Source organism: Mirounga angustirostris, unplaced genomic scaffold (assembly GCF_029215605.1).
Source record: "Mirounga angustirostris isolate CCGP_5_RB_7025 unplaced genomic scaffold, mMirAng1.0.hap1 SCAF_16, whole genome shotgun sequence".
Taxonomy (NCBI): domain Eukaryota; kingdom Metazoa; phylum Chordata; class Mammalia; order Carnivora; family Phocidae; genus Mirounga; species Mirounga angustirostris.
In genome coordinates this window covers 51,227,578-51,245,838 of record NW_026991724.1, presented here as the reverse complement: position 1 = coordinate 51,245,838, position 18,261 = coordinate 51,227,578, and the positions used below count along the sequence as shown (strand labels likewise).

General features: G+C 48.2%; 1 pseudogene; it reads right to left on the bottom strand.

The window, feature by feature from the left end:
* Nucleotides 1-2,306: 2,306 nt before the first annotated feature.
* LOC123856304 (U6 spliceosomal RNA) lies at nucleotides 2,307-2,402 on the bottom strand (annotated as a pseudogene).
* Nucleotides 2,403-18,261: the final 15,859 nt, after the last annotated feature.

Sequence of the window (18,261 nt, the reverse complement as noted above, 5' to 3'; positions counted from 1 at the left end):
ATTATTTTAGATGGGGGAAGCAGGCTTGCGGAGGTGAGTGCCTTTATAGATACAACCATTACAGCAGCGTGTTCTTTTCTTACTGTTGCTGCAACTGGTTATAGCTTCAACCAGTAGGGATTGGCGACTGACCACCTGCGGGGGGCCGAGGTGGGGGCCAGGGCGAGGCCCGGATCCGCAGCGGGTGAGGGGATGGGAGCGGGTCGGGGGAATGTGCTGAGGTTATCAGGACGTGGCGAGTGTCTGAGTTTCCGGGAGCCGCTGTGACACGTGACCACAAAGCGGGTGGCATGAAACGAGAAATCGAGCCCCTTGCTGTCCTGGGGGCCAGAAGTCTGAAATCAAGGTGCCAGCACTCTAGGGGAGGATCCTTCCTTGCCTCTTCCCTCCTGACATGCCGTGGGTGGGGGCCGCAGCCCCCCAGTACCTCCGTCTTCCCAGGTTCTTTGCCCTGGGCTTGTTCCACCTCCTTTCCTTTCTCTTATAATAGGTACACTTGTCATTGGGTTTAGGGTCCACCAGCATAATCTACAGGATCTCATCTCAAGGTCCTTTAACGTAATTACATCCGCAAAGAGCCTTTTTCCAAATAGGGTCATGTTCACAGGCTCCAGGACGTAGACGTGTTTTGGGAGGGCGCCACCCTCAATCACTAGAATGAGTCCGAGATACCGCGGGTCATCCAGGAAAGGCGATCAGGAGGCCTTTGAACACTCAGACCTGAAGCTCAGAGAGGGAAGGATGCAGGGAGCTTCCGTTTACTGTGTATTTGACAAATGTTTCTTGGGCATCTGCTATGTGCCAGTCACTGTTTAGCCCTGGGGTGGGGGGGTACCACAGTGAGCAGGACAGGTCTCCCAAGGGTGATGGGGCAATGCATAATTAAGCAAGTCAATAGCCGGTATGTCACAAAGTCAAGTGTGATGTGGAGGCAAGTAAAACAGTGAGAGAGAAGCCTGGCAGATGGCTCTGCTGTTCTAGACGACGGTCAGGGAAGCCTCACTGGAGGAGGTAACACTGAGCGGAGGGTGAAAGAAGTGAGGGAATGAATGAACCATGGGAGATTTTAGGGGGAAGCTGTTCCAAGCAGAGGGAATAGCAGGTGCAAAGGCCCTGAGGCAGAACATGCAAGCAGGCCAGCATGGCAGGAACAGAGTGGGCAAAAGGGAGAGTGGAGATGATGTGTTCAGAAAATAGAGGGATTGTGGGAGGTGGGGGAGGGGGAGAGCAGATGGCAGCGAGCCTGACAAGCTGTGGTGGGGACACTGGGTTTATTCTGGGTGAGACGAGAGCCACAGGAAGGAGTTTTTATTGGAGGGCTTTGGGGGAGGGCGGTAACAGCTTTACTGAGATAAAACTCACATCCCATACAAATTACCCACTTAAAATGTACAATTCAGCAGTTTTCAGTATATTCACAGGCTTGTGTTACTGTCACCACTACCAATTTTAGAATATTTTCATCACCCCAAAAAGAAACCAGTACCCTTAGCTATCACCCTTCAATCCCTCCATCACCTTTACCTAGCTCTCAGAAATCTACTAACCCGCTGGTCTTTCTGTCTCTGTGAATTTGCCTGTTCTGGACAGTCCACAGAAACAGAGTCATACCATAAATGCAGCACTGGAATGTCCTGAGCCAAGGAGAGATGACAGAGCTGCTAAATCTGATTTTAAGAAGTCAAGGGCGGGAGCCAAGAAGCCAAGGAGGTGACTCAGAGAGTCTAGGCGAGAGAGGACGCTGGCATGGGCCAAGGTGGGGGCAAGGCAACGGAAGGAAGGAAGCATGAGCGGCTTCTGGGCACGTTTAGAAGGTGGAATCAGGATTTGCTGACAATCTGATGCAGGCTGGGAGAGAACCCAAGGAACGCTGCCAATATTAAGCCTGAGCATCCGGGACCACCGAATCTCCTTTTCCAGGAGCGCAAAGACAGTGGAAAGAACACATCAGGTTTGCGCTCTTGGGTCTCCACTGAGGCGGCCGTGGTTACGTGGGTCTGGAGCTCAGGAGAGAGGTCCGGGCCGGGGATGGACATTTGAACATCACCCGAACACTGACCGTATTGTATTTATTGCCAGGAGGTCTCTGAGGTCACCAAGGGGGTAGGCGCGAAGAGAGAGAAGAGATTTGCAGACAGAGGGCGGGGGCGGAAGAGGAGAAATGGAAGCCTAACAGAGAAGGAACAGCCATTGAGAAAGAAGGAAAACCATCCAGTGCAGTGTAATTGAATCAAGGGGAAAAGGGGGCTCAGGAGGAGAGTGCTGTTCAGATCACTACACCTTCGTTTTTTCCATGCAAGCGGAGGCAGCATGGAGAATGGCTCATCGATATGTCATCCTTGCTCAGGGGCCACGCTAATCTCTGGATCGTTCCATTTCTAGTATGTATGCTGCCAAAGCGAGCCCGGGGATGGCTCAGTGAGAAGAAGTACCTAATGCCGGCAAGCCCTCAGAGCGCCCGAGCTCGGAGCTTTGCTGGTGGGAAGGCGAAATGGTACGGCTTTTCTGGAAAACACTTAGCCAGGTTCTTAAGTTAAACATTACACTTGCCTTATGGCTCAGCAATCCCACTCCTCCTTGTTTACCCAAGAGAAAGAACATTTATGGACGAAATCTTTATGGGAGCCCCAGAGACGTGAAAATTTATGTTCAGACCAAACCCTGGATTTGACTGTTCGTAGCAGCATTATGCATAATAGCCAAAAGGTGGAGACAAGTCAGGTGTCCACTCACTGAGGAATGGATAAATAAGGTATGCTATAGCCACACAATAGAATAGTCTTTAGCCGGGGCGCCTGGGGGGCTCAGTCGTTAAGCATCTGCCTTTGGCTCAGGTCATGATCCCAGGGTCCTGGGATCGAGCCCCGCATCGGGCTCCCTGCTCGGCGGGAAGCCTGCTGCACTCCCTCTCCCACTCCCTCTGCTTGTGTTCCTTCTCTCTGTCAAATAAATAAATTAAATTAAATTAAATTAAAAAGGAATAGTCTTGGGCGCCTGGGTGGCTCAGTTGGTTAAGCGACTGCCTTCGGCTCAGGTCATGATCCCAGGGTCCTGGGATCGAGTCCCGCATCGGGCTCCCTGCTTGGCGGGAAGCCTGCTGCACTCCCTCTCCCACTCCCTCTGCTTGTGTTCCTTCTCTCTGTCAAATAAATAAATAAAATTAAATTAAAAAGGAATAGTCTTCAGCCATTAAAAAGGAATGGAGCATCGAACTGTGCTACGATGTGGCTGAACCTGGAAAACACTACTTCAAGTGAAAAAAAGCTAGTCCCAAAAGACCATGCACCGTAGGATTCCATTTATATGAGATTTCCAGAACAGACAAATCTGGACGGACAGGAAGTAGATTAGCGGTTGACTAGGGTTCAGGGGAGCGGGATTTGGGGGTTGATAGCTAAAGGGGACGGGGCTTCTTTCTGGGGTGATGAAAGTGTTCCAAAATCAGTTGTGATAGTTGCACGTCTCTATGAAAATACTAAAAATCATCGAATTGTACGCTGTAAATAGGTGAATTCCATTAGGACGTGAATTCTATCTCAAAGTGGTTATAAAATAAATAAATGAAATTACCTTGCAGTTGCAAATGGGGGAAAAACCTGCACATGGCTATCTGTACTGGGTTTTTGTTTTTATGCAGTTATTTGAGAGAGAGAGCATGAGCGGGGGTGGGGGCAGAGGCAGAGGGAGAAGCAGACTCCCCGTTGAGTAGGGAGCCCAACGTGGGACTTGATCCCAGGACCCAGACATCACTACCTGAGCCAAAGACAGGTGCTTAACTGACTGAGCCACCCAGGCGCCCCCAAAAGGATAAATTTTAGTGTATGCGAATTATACCTCAATAATTTGACTTTTAAAAATGCTCCTGAAAAAAAAAAAAAAGGTGCTCCTGAAGCCCAAATGTTGGGCAACTGATGAATGGACACCCAACCACGCATCCATACAATGCAATGTTATTCAGCCATAGAGAAGAAAGAAATCCGGACATGCGCTACTACATGAGTGAACCTTGAAAACATGCTGAGTGAGGGAAGCCAGACACAGAAGACCACATAGTGTAGGATCCCATAGATAAGAAATGTCCAGAATGGGCAGGTGCACAGAGATGGGAAGCAGATTAGTGGTTGTCAGGGGCTGGAGGGGAGGAAGGAATAGGAGTCACTGCTCAGCGCATAAGGGGTTTCCTTTTGGGGAGCGATGGAAATGTTCTGGAGCTAGGTGGTGATGGTGGTTGCACAGTCTAGTGCATATACGGAAAACGACTGAATTGCGCACTTTAAAAAGGTGAATTTTAGGACATGTGAATATACCTCAATTTTTATTTTTATTTTTATTTTTTTAATTTTTTTTACCTCAATTTTTAAAAGAAAAAAAAGAGGGGCACCCGACCAGCTGGCTCAGTCGGGACAGCATGTGATTCTTGATCTCAGGGTTGTGAGTTCAAGCCCCATGTTGGGTGTAGAGATTACTCAAAAATAAAATCTTTAAAAAAAGGAAAGAAAAAAAAGGCTTCTGAGTGGTCACATCAGAGAAGAGCAGAGACTTGGCCACTGGATTTGGTAAAGTGGGGTCAGTGGAGAACAGAGCAGGGCCGGTGGAGGGGTGAGGGTAAAGTCCATTCCATAGACCCATCAGAAGTGGTTTCTGGAGAGCCTGTGAAAGAGGAACAGGGCGCAAGCCCCTAGAAACTCCTTGAAGGAAGTGTTGTTATAAAAAGAGAACAGTGCAGTAGCTGGAGGGGGATGTGAGATCAGGGAGATGGGGATTGTTTTTAAAATGGACAGGTGCCTGGGTGGCTCAGTTGGCAAAACGTCCGACTCTTGATCTCAGCTCAGGTCTTGATCTCAGGTTCGTGAGTTCAAGCCCCGAATTGGCTGGGTATGGAGCCCACTTTATATATTTTTAAAGGTTTTATTTATTTATTTGACACAGAGAGAGCACAAGCAGGGGAGCGGGAAAGGGAGAAGCAGGCTCCCCACTGAGCAGGGAGCCCAAAGCAGGACTCTTATCTCACGACCCTGAGACCATGACCTGCATGGAAACCAAGAATCAGTTGCTTAACCAACTGAGCCACCCAGGCGCCCCTCTGTGGGCCTTTCCTAAAGCAGCCCCAGGAAGACTAAAACGTGGGGAAACAAAACCACAAGAAAAGACAAGGTCATTTTGAGGCGGAGTACTGAAGGGCTTGCTTAACCAGAAATCAAGACCATCATCATTCAGCCTTTGCCCACTAAGAGACCATGGTATCTGTAGAAGATTAGACAAGCAGATAAACAGAAAAGAACAGACAGCCCAGGACCAACCCATACATTCATGGAGATTTCATATGAGACAGAAGCTGCCTTTCAGATCATGGGGGAAGGATGTGGGTTATCCACATGGGGCTATCTAGAAAAAGGTAAGACTGCATTGAAAGTAAAACCTCTGAATATCAAAGGCCCTATAAGCAAAATGAAAAGATGAGCCACAAGCTGTGAGAAGGTATTTGCAACACAGGTAACTGACAGAGGGATTCATGTCCACAATATATAAAGAACTCTTACGGATCAATAAGAATGAGACAGCAGAAGAGGGAGGGGAAAATGGCTCCAGAAGTCCTGGAAGACGGGAAAAGGACGCAGGTTATGCACATGAGGTGGGAGATCTCTACCTCACACTATACACGGAACATCTGAGATGTAGCCTGTCTGTAGTTATCAGCCACATGAGCGAAGACAGGCCTGGCGGAAGGGTGTGGGAGCTTCACTAACCTGGTTGAGAGTGAGGTCAAGGTAAAGAGGGGAGAAATTCTTTCTGACCTGAGGGAGAGGTTGGCCCAGCCCAGAGGGAAAATGTGAGGTGGAAGACAAGCCTGGCTCCGTGCCCAACACCTGCCTGAGTCTTGTCAAGTTTAGCCAGGGTGGGTCAGCCTTGCCTTTCCTTCCCCGCGATGCCTGCACTTGGCCGACAACATCCTCTCTGATTGACATCACACAGGCCAGCCGCTTCCGGCGTACAACTAGATGCTAAGTCTTCTAGTAGTCTGCTTCCTTGAGCAGCATAGAAACCACCATCCTTCCAGGCATGCAAGCTGGAAACTTTGAGGGGATTCATGACTCATCTCTGCTTCTCAACATCCCACATCCCAGCCAGCAGGAAATCCTGTTGGTTTGACCTTCTAAATGTATCCAAAGTCTGACCCCCACAGCTGCCACCCTCGTCCCCAACAGAAAGTGCCTCATGTGGCCGCAGAATCCATTCACAGTAACTGCACGATGTCTTTTCCCTCTTTGGATGCCTCCTGTGGATTCACGACACCCCTGTCCCCTCTCTTCCCTCACCGCCCCCCCTTGCTCACTCTGTTCCATGCACACTGGCCTTTTTGCTGTTCCTTGACCTGGTGAGGCACAGTCCTGCCTCAGGGACTTTGCACCTGTCCCGCCTGCCTGGGACAACTTTCCCCCAGATATTTGTGTGGCTCATTCTCTCACCTCTCTCAGGTCTCTGCTCAAGATGTCACCTCCTCAGTCGGGGCCTTCCTGACCTCACCATAGAAAATAGTTATCCTTGGGGCACCTGGCTGGCTCAGTCAGAGCACATGACTCTTGATCTCGAGGTTGTGAGTTCAAGCCTACACTGGGCATGGAGCCTACTTAAAAAAAAAAGATAGTTTTCCTTCTCTTCATATACCATATCACCATCTGTCTCATAACCTGTTTTATTTCTTGATTTCTTTCCAGTGCATTTATTTATCACCAGTTGACACGTTGTGTGTGTGTGTGTGTGTGTGTGTATCGCCTCGTTACTAGAGTGTCAGCTTCATAGGGCAAGGAGAGCTGCCTCGGTCGCCACTGTATTCCCATGTCTAAAGAGTAGTTGCTCAATAATTACACATAGTAGATGCTCAAGAAATAGTCCACGAATGAACAAATGAATCCTCTCCACAGCTCTAAAAGGTAGGGACTCTGACTCTCCCATTTTACAGATGAGGAGACTGAGGCACCGAGAGGCACCATCACCTCCGCAAGACCATCCAGCTCCCGTCTATTGAGTTCTTGCTGCCGGGCAGGCTCTGCACTCAGCACTGGACGTGCGGGTTCTCCAACAGGATCCGGATTGTCCGCGGGGCAGGTGAGGGCCATGAGATTCCCAAAGGTGAAGTCACTTAGCTGGGGCGCACAGCCAGGAAGTGGCAGATCTAGGATCAAAGCCTGTCTGGGGTCAGGGCCATCCTTTTACCTTCAGCTGCCGAGTCGGTGTGAGAGGCTGAGCCAAAAGACTGAACATCCTCATTCCATTCGTCGTTGCTTGTTTCTCCTTATCAAGTTATCAGCTAGCCTTGTACCCTCGTGCCCCACCCAGGGTGCACACCTGCATTTATTTTGAAGCAAATCCCAGGGGTCACATCGTGGAGCCGCACGTCCCTTGGTATCCTGGCAGCCTTAGAATCGCCAGATCACACATGAATTTTTAATTCACACGTTAAAAATCATAAAATCAGGGTGCCTGGGTGGCTCAGATGGTTAAGCGTCTGCCTTCGGCTCAGGTCATGATCCCAGGGTCCCGGGATCGAGTCCCGCATCGGGCTCCCTGCTCCTTGGGAGCCTGCTTCTCCCTCTGCCTCTCTCTCTCTCTCTCTCTCTGTCTCTCATGAATAAATAAATAAAATCTTTAAAAAAAAATCATAAAATCACAGACTCGTCGACCTCTGGAGGGGACTCCGTGACCTCCTCGGTGCTACCTCGCTGTGGGATTTCTTAGAGTCGTGACCAACAGTGAGGCCACTGAAGCCAAATGGCCCTGGTTTCGAATTCAGCTTCCCCACACTCCCCCCCCCAGCTGTGCAGCCTCCAGAGAGGGTCTCAGTTTACTCATCTGTCAAATGGGGGAGACGACAACAGTCCCTACTTCAGAAAGCTGTTGGGAGGTTTGCATGAGTTAATACGTGTCAGGCACTTAGAACGGATCCATCAACAGATGAACAGATAAGCGAAATGTGGTCCAGCCTCCCAGTGGAATATTCTTCAGCCATAAGAAGGAATGGAGCAGTGATCCATGTTACAGCATGGCCGAGATTTGAAAACGTTTCGCCGAGTGAAAGAAGCCAGGCATGGAAGCCACATAGTGTATGACTGCATTTGTATGAAATCTCCAGAAGAAGCAAATCTATAAAGACAGAGAGTAGAGTAGCGGTTGCCAGGGTCTGGGAAGGATGGAGAGATTGGGGCGTGATGGCTAAAAGGTGTGGGGTTTCTTTTAGAACAATTTCATCACCCCCCAAATTGATGATGGTGATGGTTGCACACTGTATATATTAAAAACCACTGAGCAGTACACTTTTATCTCAAAAGTTACGTGTCATGTGATTGCATTTATGTAATGTGACAAAATTCTAGAAATGTAGAACAGATCAGTGGTCAGTAGGGGCTCAGAAGGGGGTGAGAGCAGAGAAAATGGAGTGGCTGCACCGGGGCGGGGGGTCACCCTTGTGATGAAATGTTCTGTATCTTGACTCTGTTGGTGTTGGTGTCCTGGTTGTGATACTGGACCTTCGATCCTCGTTACTTGTGGATTTCATGTTTGTGAATGCAAATATGGAAAGCCCCCCAAAGTAGATACTGGTGAGCCTTTCCCGGTTATTCCCAGACATGTACAAAGCAACAAAAACTCGAGTCACCTGACGCACACATTCCCAGCTGAGGTTGAACAGCGCAACGCTCTGCCTTCTCCTTGCAGCTCCCACGCTGTAAACAAGTGTCCTTTTCACGGTCTCCTTAATGCCACATTTTTCACATTTTTGTGCTTTCTGTTGGTGATTTTGCTGTTTAAAATATCCCCCAAACCCAGTGTTGAAGTGCTGTCCAGAGTCCCTAGGCACAAGAAGGCTGGGATGTGCCATAACGGAGAAAATAGGTAAGATTTTTACATGCATGAGATGAGCTTGGTTCAGGCTAGAGTTCTAGAGCTGCTGGCCTGAGTTCAACGCGAGGGAATCAACAACGGATATTATGTAAGGTGTTTTTAAACAGAAACACACATGAAGCAAAGTTACATATTAATGGTTTCATCACCACGGTGTAACCAAAAGCCGTCAGAACCTAACCCTGTACTTCCCTCCCACCATCCCAGGAGCGGTGGTGCAGTATCCACTAACTCAGCATTTGAGGCGACTTTGTAGAATATCACTGCGCCAATGAAGAGAATCGGCTGTACTCTAGTTTTGTAACATGTTCCCACTGGAGGAAACTGGGTGAAAGGCACAGGAGCTTTCTGTATTATTTCTTAACACTGCAATGTGCATTTATAATTATCTCAGGATAAAAAGTTTAGTTAAAAACAAATAGAGTGGGGAGCCTTGGTGGCTGAGTTGGTTAAGCGTCTGCGTTCCGCTCAGGTCATGATGCCAGGGTCTTGGGATCGAGCCCCGCATCGGGCTCCCTGCTCCGTGGGAAGCCTGCTTCTCCCTCTCCCACTCCCCCTGCTTGTGTTCCCTCTCCGCTATGTCTCTGTCAAATAAATAAATAAAATCTTAAAAAAAAAAAAACAAAACAGGGGTGCCTGGGTGGCTCAGTCGTTAAGCGTCTGCCTTCAGCTCAGGTCATGGTCCCAGGGTCCTGGGATTGAGCCCCGCATCGGGCTCCCTGCTCCGCAGGAAGCCTGCTTCTCCCTCTCCCGCTCCCCCTGCTTGTGTTCCCTCTCACGCTCTGTCTCTCTCTGTCAAATAAATAAACAAAATCTTAAAAAAAAAAAAAAAGAAGAATAGTATTGTTTCAGGGGCGCCTGGGTGGCTCAGTCATTAATCGTCTGCCTTCAGCTCAGGTCATGATCTCAGGGTCCTGGGATTGAGCCCTGCATGGGGCTCCCTGCTCGGCGGGAAGCCTGCTTCTCCCTCTCCCGCTCCCCCTGCTTGTGTTCCCTCTCACGCTCTGTCTCTCTCTGTCAAATAAATAAACAAAATCTTAAAAAAAAAAAAAAAAAAGAAAGCTTTCTAAATGAGTGAGCCTGGTTCCATATGAAATTATGAGGGAGCCTGTAACTCTTCGGGTGCAAGCTCAGGAAAAATGATCCAAATGATTTCTAATGGCACATTACCAAAAAATATCACAGCACAAAAATATCAGTATTTTGGTGATAAAATAACACACTGTCCTGTACTATTGGAAACAGCTTTTGTTACCGCTAGACCACACACATACCCACTTACCCTGATTTTGGAGACTTCTTTTTTTTCAACAAGGAGTTCCTGAGGACTTGTCGTGGCCCTACCCTGTGCTGGGCAGTGCTGGGGACACAGAAGTGACCAAGATACTTCCAGCCCTGCCCCTCATGGGGGCCCACGATCCAGGGGTGGAGATAGACCCATCGCTGGATAGAGATGACCCAGACTGGGGCAGGACAGGGGGAGGGGATCCCAGGAGGCTGGGGGATCCCAGAGTGGGCGTTGGACCTGGCCTGGAGGGAGAAATCAGAGAGGGCTTCCCAGAGGAGAGGATCTAAGCTAAGCAGGATGAATAAACAAAAGCCAAAAGGAAGAGGGGGTAAGGCAGGAGCGCCAGGAGAGGAATGCAAATGTGCAAAGGCCAGGAAGAAAAGGGCAAGTGATGCTACCCTGGGGAAATGACGATATTTCTGTGGCTAGAGTATTATGGAAACAATAATAGCAAAAACTTAAAAAAAAAGCATCCAAGTTGCGCGCCTCCTAAGCACTTCGTCCTAGCTAGCTCATTCGCTCCTCACCATCACCCTAGGATGCAACCTTCCAGTGGCATCACCCTATGAGGAGGGCCTGATTTATAGGAGACACAGGGAAGGGCAAATGACTCCACTGTAAGCAGTGGATCTGTTAGGTAGAAGGCGCTAGACAGGACGAGTGGAAGGAATGCCCGGAGGCAGAGTCCCACGTCCTTGAAGGGGACTGATATAAGAGACAGGAGCTGGAGGCCAGGACCGTGATAAAGAAGCTACACATTATAAGGCTCAACATCCTGACCTTGTGCCTTCCAGGACCTTGCGGCTGACAGACCGGGAGCTGCAGGTGCAGAACGTGCGCTCTCCGCTTCCTCTGTTGCCCCAGGGTAACCCCTAGACTCATTATAATACATTTACATTGCGGCACAGCCCCGCCCCATGGAGCAAGGCTGCCGGGACTGTTCCCGGACCCACCTCGGATGGTCAAAAACTCCCCCTCCCAGCCTGTGGGAGGAGTTTCCCAAAGGATTGGCCGCAGCCTCGGTTAGAGACCAACCCCCTCTACGTCCCGGCTCCTCCCAGCCCAGAGAGACCCGATAATATCCAGTCTCAAAGCAACCTGGGGGCGGGATCCACCTGGCGGCACGTGCCCGCCCTCCCACCTTGAGAGTGTACCTTCGCTTTAATAAACTGCTTTGTGCTGCCTCCTTTCCTTCTGGCTGTCTTTATTCTGAGCGCAGATCCCCCACGTAACTGTTCTTCTGGGGAATCCAAGGACCGAGACCTCCCTTCACACAGCGCAGACTCTCACCCGTCACAGATGGCATCATACCCAGGCGGCCTGACTTGAGTCTGGCCGCATGAGCTTTGTCCCAAGGTACTGGGGAGCTATAGAAAGTTTTTTCCTCTAAATAAACTTTTATGGAGGTACGTATTAGTTATCTGCTGCTGTATCACAAATTACCCCCAAATTTAGCAATTTAAAACACCACCCAACAAAATTTTCTTAAGTGGCTCCACGCTGGTCGTGGAGCCCAATGCGGGGCTTGAACTCAAGACCCGGAGATCAAGACCTGAGCTGAGATCAAGACTCCGAAGCTTATGGGGCTCCTGGGTGGCTCAGTTGGTTAAGCGACTGCCTTCAGCTCAGGTCATGATCCCAGGGTCCTGGGATCGAGTCCCGTGTCAGGCTCCCTGCTCTGCGGGGAGCCTGCTTCTCCCTCTCCCACTCCCCCTGCTTGTGTTCCCTCTCTCGCTGTGTCTCTTTCTGTCAAATAAATAAATAAAATCTTTAAAAAAAAAAAAAAAAAGACTCCGAAGCTTAACCGACTAAAGTACCCAGGTGGCCCTAAAACAATAAACATTTAACTCACGTAATTTCTGGGGGTAAGGAATCCAGGAGCGACCTAGCTGGGCAGTTGCGTCTTAGGGTCGGTCATGTGGCTGGGACCATCATTTGAAGACTCCGCTGGGTCTGGAGCGTCTGCTTCCAAATTCACTCAGGTGATTAGGGGTAGGAGGCCTCTGTTCCTCAGTGGCTGCTGGCTGGACCTCTGGCCCTCTCCTGAGGGGAGAACCCAAACCTAAGCCTCAAGGTATAGACATGGAAACCCAAGGACAACCAATCAGCCAGCTCTCTGATTGGTGTGTGATCACTTAGTGTGGGGTCCCTACATAGCTTCAGGATGGAGCTGGTCACCAGAAAGAGGGAGTGATTAGAGGGTTGGAACTTTCAGCCCCAGTCCGCATCTCTGGGGAGTGTGTGTGAGCATGTGTGAGTGTGAGAGTGAGTGTGTGTTGGGGTAAAACTGCTGGAGACTAAAGCTCTGTAAAGGGGGCGCCTGGGTGGTTCAGTCGTTGGGCGTCTGCCTTTGGCTCAGGTCATGATCCCAGGGTCCTGGGATCAAGCTCCGCATCGGGCTTCCTGCTCAGCGGGAAGCCTGCTTCTCCCTCTCCCACTCCCCCTACTTGTGTTCCCTCTCCGCTATGTCTCTGTCAAATAAATAAATAAAATCTTTAAAAAAAAAAAAAGAACAGTTTTTCTTCCCCCAGTTTACTTTCCCATTTTTTTCTTTTTTTAAAGATTTTATTTTTAAGTAATCTCTACACCCCCTTGGGGCTCAAACTCACGAACCGAGATTAAGAGTAGCACCCTCCAAGGACTGAGCCAGCCAGGCGCCCCATTTCCGATTTTAATTTAAGTGAATTTTATATCAGGTAGTTTTCCCTTTTTATTTTTTTTATTATTATTTTTTAAGTAGGCTCTATGCCTAACATGAGGCTTGAACTCATGACCTCGAGATCCAGTCGCATGCTCCGCGGACTGAGCCGGCCAGGCGCTCCAGCTTTCCCTTTTTAATCACAATTAACGTACTTGAAAATTTTATACTGAGGATTTGGAAAAAGAAAGCCGACAGTAATCTCATGACTAAAATTATGAATTCACTTTCATTGTCTAGGAGAAATGGGTAATTTCAATATTAGTGGAGCATTGTATGGAGTTTAAAATAGCAACAAAGTAAGAGTGCGGGCTGGCTCAGTCAGTGGAGCACCTGACTCTTGATCTTGGGGTTGTGAGTTCGAGCTCCACATTGGGTGTAGAGATTACTTAAAAAACAAAAAACAAAACAAAACAAAAACTCTAAAAAAAAGTAGTAATGAAGTTTTCTGTGGTTTTGGTTATTTTTAGCTGAAATTTTAATTGTTCCTTCTTTATGGATCTGTAGGCGCATCTTCTTTTTTTTTTTTTTTTAAGATTTTATTTATTTATTTGACAGAGAGAGAGACAGGAGAGAGGGAACACAAGCAGGTGGAGTGGGAGAGGGAGAAGCAGGCTTCCCGCCGAGCAGAGGCCCGATGCGGGGGCCCGATGCGGGGGCCCGATCCCAGGACCCTGGGATCATGACCTGAGCCGAAGGCAGACACTTAACAACTGAGCCACCCAGGCGCCCCAGTAGGCGCATCTTCTGAAAGATTTCTATTTCATTTGCAACATGGCCAAAGGCTGCGCTTGAAGGTTAATTTAAGTTTTGGAGGCTTCTCTTTCCCAAGGGGCAAGGCGGTTTTGCCAATCACTTTATTTCCCAGTGACGATGTGGGACTCGATCCCAGGACCCTGGGATCATGACCCGAGCTGAAGGCAATCGCTCAACCAACTGAGCCACCCAGGCGCCCCCAAATATATAGAATATCATATGTCAAATATATGAATATTTTATGTAAACACCATGTATAGAAAATATAGGAAGACTAGAGTTATAGAAATATACACAGAGGAATATTGCATACATGAATATAGGAAGATATATTTGAATACAGATATATGTATATAAAGTTTGGCAGTTAAGAGCACAACATGGTTGGGGTGCCTGGGCTGCTCAGTCGGTTGGGCGTCTGCCTTCGGCTCAGGTCATGGTCCCAGGGTCCTGGGATCGAGCCCCACATCGGGCTCCCTGCTCGGTGGGGAGTCTGCTTCTCCCTCTCCCTCCGCCTCTTCCCCCAGCTTGTGCTCTCTCTCGCTCACTCTCTCTCTCAAATAAATAAATAAATAAAATCTTTAAAAAAAAAAAAAAAAGAGCACAACATGGCTTCTGGAGCCAGATGGCCTGGCTTCCAATCCCAGCTCTGCCACTTAATATCCTGTGGCTTTGGGCAAATGCCTGAACTACTCTGTGACTCAGTTTTCCCGTCTGTAAAATGAGGATAATAACAGTCCCACATCATTGATTTGTTGTGAGGATTACATGCTTCCAAGAGTGCCTGGCATGTAGCTTAATAAACCAGTATAGGGGTGCCTGACTGGCTCAGTTGGTGGAATGGGTGACTCTTGATCTCGGGGTTGTAGGTTCGAGCCCCACATTGGGTGTAGAGATTACTTAAAATAAAATCTTAAAAAATAAATAAATCAGGGGCGCCTGGGTGGCTCAGTTGGTTAAGCGACTGCCTTCGGCTCAGGTCATGATCCTGGAGTCCTGGGATCGAGTCCCGCATCGGGATCCCTGCTCAGCGGGGGGTCTGCTTCTCCCTCTGACCCTCCCCCCTCTCGTGCTCTCTGTCTCTCATTCTCTCTCTCAAATAAATAAATAAAATCTTTAAAATAAATAAATAAATAAATACATAGAGGGCTGTTTTTCCTTTGGGCTCACTATACTCACAGCCCTGCGTTTTCCTTTTCCACTTTCTGCCATGGGAAATCCCCCTAAGACAATGGTTTCACTCTGGCTGCACCTTGGCATCACTTAGGGGAGCTTTACAAAATACTGATCCCCTGGTTCCAGGGACTCTGATTTGGCTGCTCTGGGGTGTGGCCTGAAGATCGGAATTTTTAAACATTCCCAGGAGATACTCCTATGTAGCTGCAGTTGAGGACCCCTGGAGCAAGCCCACCAGAATGGATTCTGGCTTGCCATTTGGAATGGCTGCATGAAGAATTTACAAAGTTGCAGAACCTGGGTGGCTCAGTCAGTTAAGCCTCTGACACTTGGTTTCAGCTCAGGTCGTGATCTTGGGGTCATGATCTCCAGGTCGTGAGATCGAGCCCCCCAGCGGGCTCTGTGCTCACTGTGGAGTCTGCTGGAGATTCTCTCTCCCTCTCCCTCCCTTCTCCCCCACCGCTTGGGTGCACACGCATGTGCTCTCCCTCCCTCTCTCTCTCTCAGATAAATACATAAATAAAATCTTAAAAAAGAAAAGAGTTCACAAAGTAGGTGAGTCATCATTTTTTCAACGCAAAGATAGCTTTTCGTCTTTGATTCCCAGCTTCTTGCTTCTCCAGTCCTGCAGTGAGAACCTATCCATCCATGCCTTTAGCTTACTCTGGAGACTTGATTTCTATGGGATGCATCCCCAGCAATAGGGCTGCTGAGTCAAGGGCAAAGATGCATTTCTTTTAATGGACGTAGATTATAGATTGTGATAGATGCTGCCAGATTCGCTTTCAAAAAGGCTGTAACAGTTCTCATTGCCATCAGTGATAGATGAACGTGCCCTTTCCTATAGACCCCACCCAGCAGCAGGTGTATGCCCCTCTGAAATTTGTACCATTTAGGGGGTATAAAGGAAAGTCTCCATGTGGAGGAGACTTTTCATATCTTTTCATATATGTATTAGCTGGTTCATTTTACTGCTCTGCAAATTATCTATTCAAACCCTTTGTCCATGTTTCTTCTGGAGTGTTTGCCTTACTGGTTTACAGAAGCTCATTACATACGTTAAACCTTTATATGTTGCCTGCATTGCAAGCAATCTCTACCCATTTGTCATCTGTCTATAGGCCTTGTTTATGTTTTGTTGTTTCCTTGCCACACAAATGTTTTGGTTTTAATGTGGTCAAATATGTCTGTCTTTTCTTTTAATTTCTGGCTTTCCCATCTTAAAAAGTACCCCCCCCCCTTGATAGTTGGAACCTGTATTTTCTTTTATGGTGTTACTGTTGCTTTTTTTTTTTTTAAGATTTTATTTATTTATTTGTCAGAGATAGAGAGAGCACAAGCAGGGGGAGGGTCAGAGGGAGAAGCAGGCTTCCTGCCGAGCAAGTAGCCCAACTCGGGACTTGATCCCAGGACCCTGGGACCATGACCTGAGCCAAAGGCAGATACCCAACCAACTGAGCCACCCAGGTGTCCCAACTGTTGCATTTTTTACATTTACATCATTGATCTTTCTGGAACCAATCTTTTTTTTAAAATATTTATTTATTTATTTGAGAGAGAGAGAGCATGAGTGGGAGGGACAGAGGGAGAGGGAGAGGGAGAGAGACACTCGAGTAGATTCTGTGCTGAGTGCAGAGCCAGACATGGGGCTCGATCCCAGGACCCTGGGATCATGACCTGAGCCGAAGGCAGACGCCCAACGACGGAGCCACCCAGGCGCCTCCATTCCTCCCTTTAATAATGACCATTCTCAGATACCTCTCTGTCTATAGGAACTTCAGAATCATCTGGTCAAATTCCAACATGAAATCCCACTAGAAATAGATCGAACCATAACTAATGAGTTTGGCTAAGCAACTTTATCTTTTTGAGCCTTGGCTTGCCCATCTGTAAAACAGGGTGTAAGTGATGTGAGCAATTTCAGGAGCGCATGCACCGAATGCTTTTAGTGCAGTACGGGGCACATCAGCAGCCCTGGATAAATAACAGCCACTAGTCACAGTAAGAGTTCAATAACTACAATTCTTCTTGTGATTGTGATTTTGTGTCCTCCCTTCTGCCTTCATGGCCTCTCCCCCGTCCCCTCAGCTGTCACAATGATTCCTGTTAAAACCTAGGTTGACCATGTCTCCTCTCTGCTCAAAACCATGCCATGGCTCCTGTCTCACTCCAAGCAAAGGCTAAAGTCTGACAAGGCTCCGCAGGATCTGTGACCCTGCCTAACGTCCCCATTTCACTGGTCATTACTGCTGCCCTCACTCATTCTTTTTTTTTTTTTTTTAAAGATTTTATTTATTTATTTGAAAGAGAGAGAATGAGAGAGAGCACATGAGAGGGGGGAGGGTCAGAGGGAGAAGCAGACTCCCCGCCAAGCAGGGAGCCCGACGCGGGACTCGATCCCGGGACTCCAGGATCATGACCTGAGCCGAAGGCAGTCGCTCAACCAACTGAGCCACCCAGGCGCCCTGCCCTCACTCATTCTGCGAGGTGGCTTCTTGAACACAGTCTTGCTTCTGAGCTTTCACTCAGGCTCTTCCCAAGCGAGTGACTCTTGATCTTGGGGTTGTAGGTTCGAGCCTCATGTTGGGTGTAGAGATTACTTAAAAATAAAATCTTAAAAAGAAAAATCCAAACTATTCCCCTTCCTACCTACTCCCAGCACTTCCTAATTGGCTCCCCTGTTTGTCACCAGCTGATGTTCTAGACTTGCACTGTCAAATATGACAGCTGAGTGGCTAATGAACACTTGAAATGTGCCGAATCCGGGGCGCCTGGGTGGCTCAGTTGGTTAAGCGTCTGCCTTTGGCTCAGGTCATGATCCCGGGGTCCTGGGATCGAGTCCCACATCGGGCTCTCTGCTCAACGGGGAGCCTGCTTCTCCCTCTGCCTACCACTCCCACCTGCTTACACACTCTCTCTGTCAAATAAATAAAATCTTAAAAAAAAAAAAAAAAGAAAGAAATGCCAAATCCAACCTTAGATGTGCTGTAAGTACCAAATACACATTGGACTGTGAAGACATGATATGAAAAAAGTAGAATTCAAAATATTGCCATAATTTTTATGTTGAATACATGTTGAATGATAGTATTTTGGATGTATGGGTGTCTTAGTTCCTTATTGCTGCTATAACAAATTCCCACCAGCACAGTGGCTCAATAGAAGACAAATTTGTTATCCTACAATTCTGGAGGTCTGAAATGAGTCTTATAGGGCTAAAATCCTCTAAATCCTTATAGGACTAAAATCAAGCCACCTTCCTTCTGGACGCTCTAGGGATGAATCTGTTCCCTTGCTTTTTCCAGCTTCTAGAAGCTGCCCACATTCCTTGGTTCTTGACCTCCTGTGCCTCACTCCAACCTCTGCTGACGTCATCAGATCTCCGTCTTTCTCTGTTTCTCCTGCCTTCCCTTTTCCCTTATTAGGACCCATGATTACAGTAGAA